Source organism: Xenopus laevis, chromosome 1S, assembly GCF_017654675.1.
Source record: "Xenopus laevis strain J_2021 chromosome 1S, Xenopus_laevis_v10.1, whole genome shotgun sequence".
In the NCBI taxonomy this organism is placed as follows: Eukaryota; Metazoa; Chordata; class Amphibia; order Anura; family Pipidae; genus Xenopus; species Xenopus laevis.
In genome coordinates, this window is record NC_054372.1 from 74,346,086 (window position 1) to 74,351,271 (window position 5,186).

At 40.0% G+C, this 5,186-nt stretch overlaps 1 long non-coding RNA gene across 1 annotated transcript; it reads right to left on the minus strand.

Moving 5' to 3' along the window:
* Positions 1 to 824: 824 nt before the first annotated feature.
* LOC108704586 lies at positions 825 to 2,745 on the minus strand. Its single transcript, XR_005964925.1, has 3 exons — positions 2,623 to 2,745; positions 965 to 1,016; positions 825 to 888 (listed from the first exon to the last, which is right to left on the minus strand). It is a non-coding gene; the product is annotated as an uncharacterized LOC108704586 (long non-coding RNA).
* Positions 2,746 to 5,186: the final 2,441 nt, after the last annotated feature.

Consider the following 5,186-nt stretch of genomic DNA (forward strand, 5'->3'; position numbering starts at 1 on the left):
TTCTTATATAACTGTTATTGTTCAAATACCAACAAGTTAAAACAGCAGGTGGATCATACCGTGCTTAGCTTGCATTGGGGAGGATCTCCTTCTCTTCACATGGGCGATTGGTAGGGCTCGTCATCCCTTATTAGGCCAGAAAACGGAGGATTGAGGAAGTAGATGGGGATGAAGCCCAGAGCAGGAGGAGGACCTTTTAGTTCCCTTTCTCCAAGCAACAGGCTCTTCATCCCCATAGTGCCTGTGTCCCCCAATGTAGGACAAGAGAAAATGATTTAACGGTAAGTACAAAAATCTATTTATTTAATCTTTCTATTATTAAAATTATATTATGGCCTTTCATTGCAGAAGATGCATAATCAATATAATTTCTAGTGAACTGCAACTCTTGTGACTAATGGTTATTTGAATACAGCTATAATCCCATAAATCACGATAGGACTGCATGTTTCTGTTAAAATAGGAGCCAAATTACACAGAAATAACACCCCCAATACACAAGCACAAAGGCAATAAAGTTACAGATAAAAGTTAAACAAACATTTCCCCAAACTATATACAGGTATGGGACCTATTATCCAGAATGATCAGGACCTGGGTTTTTTCGAATAAGTTTTACAGAGAAAAAGAAAATATTTTTAAACCCCCATCTCTATTTGAGATATGGCTTCCCATAATTCTGAGCTTTCTGGATAATGGGTTTCCCTTAAATTGTAAGTTCCAAATATTTTTTATGTGGGCAGGCACAATAAAATGAAGCTGCAATTTTAAGTACAGCTTATAACATGTATTTAATATATATTTGAATTTTTAAGTATACTTACAGTTGGTCCTTTGCATCAAAGTGTACTGGAGTAGGTGGTCGCTTTGGGGACTGCCAAAATAAAGCTGAAAAGGCAAGATGAGTTTAAAAATCCATTGTATAGTAATAAGTGTTAATCATGTTATATAAAACTATACTCACTGCCATCTTTTAATCGTGTGTCCAGAGGGAAAGAATGTAGTAACTGTTGTGCCTAGTGAAAAAACAGAGCAAAACAATGTGGCAGCATTTTAGCACCTAGCAAGAACAGTGGAAGATCTCTTTACAGATTGGTCAGGATTAGATCAGAGGTATCATGAGAAGTGTTCTCCCCAGGCTTTTTCCCCCTGACTCATCTGCACCCTTGCATCACCTACACAAGCCTACTGAGTTAAACATTTTCCTGATGAAGCCGATAGGACTATACACTTTGTGTTTGTGGAACTGCACAGTCCTTTTTGAACTTGTAAAAAGACGGGATGGGAAGGCTCATATTTTTTTTTTTTAGGAGAATGCGAGTATATCAGATATAGGGCCAGATTCAATTTTATGAGATACTCTTATCTCCAATTTAATTCCAAAGATTGATTTTATCTTATCACATTAAAACTGGCTCATAATACCCCTTACATTATTCATTTGTTTCAAGCTATTGTTGAAGGTCTTGCTATCTTACTGGCCATTCCTGGGTAACCTTCAAGAGAACAACCAGACTTTAAAATTAACTTTTAATTTAACTTTTAGTATGATGTAAAGAGTGATATTTTGAGACAATTTGTTATTGGTTGCTGTGGGCTCACTTTCTAAACTATTATTCCTCCTCATGAGGGCACACTGACACCTGGGCCCATCGGGAGTTTTCCTGGTATCCCAGTGGGCCAGTCTGACACTGTCCAAATTTAAAAATGCTTTTACTTACAAATGAGAAAGCCAAGTATGATCTTTACTTCCTGTATCAGTCAATATTTTTATGTAATTAGAATGTTCAATGTATGAGTAGTCTATTGTACAGAACTGTTGAATATGTTGCTCCTTGTCACTATGGGGCAAATTCACTAAGATGCGAAGTTGCGCCAGGAAGCAACTTCGCCGCACTTCGCCACACTTCGCCAGGCGTAGTTTCGCCAGGGCTCCGCAAATTCACTAAAATCCAAAGTTGCGCACAGGGGTAGCATAAGGTTGCGAAGTTGCGCTAGCGTTGATTCGCTATATAAAGCGAAGTTACGCTAGCGAAGGCTAATTTGCATACGGCGCGAAATTCAAATTTCAATGGAGGAACACGTATCTGCACTACAAATGCCTACAAAACCTTCAAATCAGCAAATAAAAATTTTATTTTGCCCTACACATGTGCCCACTGTCTAGGTAAGTTGCCATGAGTCAGGAAATGTAGGGGGGAGGAAGGGGAGCCCCAAAAATTTTTCGATCTTTTTCAGCCATCATGTAGAAAACACGCCAGCGTTTTTTTGGGACTTAGAAAAAAAATTGACTTTTTTTTAAACAATCCCTATCTACTCTATTGTGCTTCGCCAGGTCTGAGGTGGCGAAGGAAGTCTAGCGTAAAAGGTAGCGTTCAGTACACTGCGCAAGTTAGTGAATTTGCGTAGTTTCGTCGCTAGCGAAGATTCGCCTGGCGTAAGGTTGCGAAGTAACACTAGCGAAACTACGCCAGCGTTCGTTAGTGAATTTGCGCAGTAGCGAAAATGCCAAACACTAGCGAATTAACGCTAGCGTTCGGCGCTTCGCGCCTTAGTGAATTTGCCCCTATATGTTTTCGTTTTTAATAATTATGACCTAGCATAAGTCCATTTCTTACCAACCTTTATGACTGAAGTACTTTTCAAACTTATGTCTTGCAATTTCCACACACTGTGTCCAATTTCTAGGTTTCCAGTGAAGTAGTTTAACAGCATGAAAACACCTTCTAAACGCTCGTCAGATTGTATTCTCTGAAAAAATAACCAATACCATTTTATATAATTAAATCCTTTCCATATAACAGATAAGTCAGTGACACAGTTAACATTGTCTCGAGGCACACCACAGGATTTGACTGCTGCAAGTCTTGTCAGGGAGAATAAATATGGTCAAAAAGCCCCTTCTCACTGAGAGCTTCTTCCATATTGTTTGGATGCATGGCTGATGATGGCTCTGCTGGGGCTAAATTTCTTGGAACAGTTTAATGTAGCATTCCTGAGGGATTCCTACCTTGCAATGTAAGCCTTAGTGATCACTACATAATTACAGGTTTATACATTCCAAAAGTTACACACTTGCAGGAATGTATGCTACTCATTTCACACACACATATTTCATTTTAAAGGGATACTGTCATGGGAAAAAATTTTTTTTTCAAGATTAATCAGTTAATAGTGCTGCTCCAGCAGAATTCTGCACTGAAATCCATTTCTCAAAAGAGCAAACAGATTTTTTTATATTCAATTTTGAAATCTGAAATGGGGCTAGACATATTGTCAATTTCCCAGCTGCCCCAAGTCATGTGACTTGTGCTCTGATAAACTTCAATCACTCTTTACTGCTGTACTGCAAGTTAGAGTGATATCACCCCCCTCCCTTTTTCCCCCCAGCAGCCAAACAAAAGAACAATGGGAAGGTAACCAGATAGCAGCAACCTAACACAAGATAACAGCTGCCTGGTAGATCTAAGAACAACACTCAATAGTAAAAACCCATGTCCCACTGAGACACATTCAATTACATTGAGAAGGAAAAACAGCAGCCTGCCAGAAAGCATTTCTCTCCAGAAGTGCAGGCACACGTCACATGACTTGGGGCAGCTGGGAAATTGACAAAATGTCTAGCCCCATGTCAGATTTTAAAATTAAATATAAAAAAATCTGTATGCTCTTTTGAGAAATTGATTTCAGCGCAGAATTCTGCTGGAACAGCACTATTAACTGATTCATTTTGAAAAAAAAAATTTTTCCCATGACAGTATCCCTTTAACTATATGGACATGCAAAGTATAAAAACAAGTTGCAATCTTAAAGTAGTCTCTACTGGAGGCAACTGTCAAGATTTCTAGAGCGGTTTCTTAAAATCATGTACCAGTGTCCCGTAAAATCTTATAAACTACAAAGGATCATTATAACTGTTTTTGCAACTGGTCCCTCATTAGATTAAAACCACAAATGATATTCTATTAATCTAATTCCGTTTTACCAACTGACTGGACTAGACAGCAGCAGTACTTAAAAACTTTAAAAGAAACTTGTGTAGATTTTTATTCATACTTGTAAGACATGTTCTGCAGATGAATGAGTCTGCCAGAATTTGTTGTACAATGATGGCTTGTGGGAGAAGGAGCTTTCAAACTGCAAGGAAGCAAAAACAAAGAGCAAGTTATAAGAAAAAAAATAAATTTTTGTACTTACAGTTAAATCCTTTTCTCTTGTCCTACATTGGGGGACACAGGCACCATGGGGATGAAGATCCTGTTGCTTGGAGAAAGGACACTAAAAGGTTAAAGTGGCTCCTCCTCCTCCTGCTCTGGGCTTCATCCCCGCCTACCTCCTCAATCCTCAGTTTTCTGACCGAAGACGAGAACTACCAATTGCCCATGTGAAGTGAAAGAGATCCTCCCCAATGCAAGCTAAGCACGGTATGAACCATCTGCTGTTTGAACTTGTTGGTATTTGAACAATAACAATTATATGAGATATTAACTGATCAACATTAACTTGAACTAATACAGGGAGGGAAGGCCTGTGTCCCCCAATGTAGGACAAGAGAAAAGGATTTAACGGTAAGTACAAAAATCTATTTTTCTCTTGCCTAGATTGGGGGACACAGGCACCATGGGGACGTCCCAAAGCTACCCATGAGGGCGGGACTTTTTACCCCTAGTGTTCAGGGAATAACCGCCTGCAACACTTTCCTCCCAAAGCTCGCTTCGGCTGAGGCGAATGTATGCACCTTGTAGAATTTGGAAAAGATGTGTGTGGATGACCACACTGCAGCCCTACAGACCTGTTCTGATGAAGCCTGGTGGTGAACCGCCCAAGAAGTGCTGAGCGAAGAAGTAGAATGAGCTGAACCCGGAAGGGTGTGGCCTTACCTCGTACCTCATAGGCCTTCAAGATTGTTGACCTAATCCATCTTGCAATGGTGGCCTTAGATGCCGTAAGGCTTTTCCGTGGTTCTTCTGGTAAGACAAAGGAGGTTGTCTAGCCTCCTTCTGCTCGTGGTTGCCCTGGTATATGTTCTAAGAGAACGAGCCACATCTACGTTGTGTAACTGTTCCAACTTTTTCTTTGGTTCAGGACAAAATGAAGGAACCACCAGGTCCTGGTTAAGATGGAATTCTGACACCACCTTAGGAAGAAAATCCAGGGTAGGTCTCAACACCGCCTTGTCCTTGTGA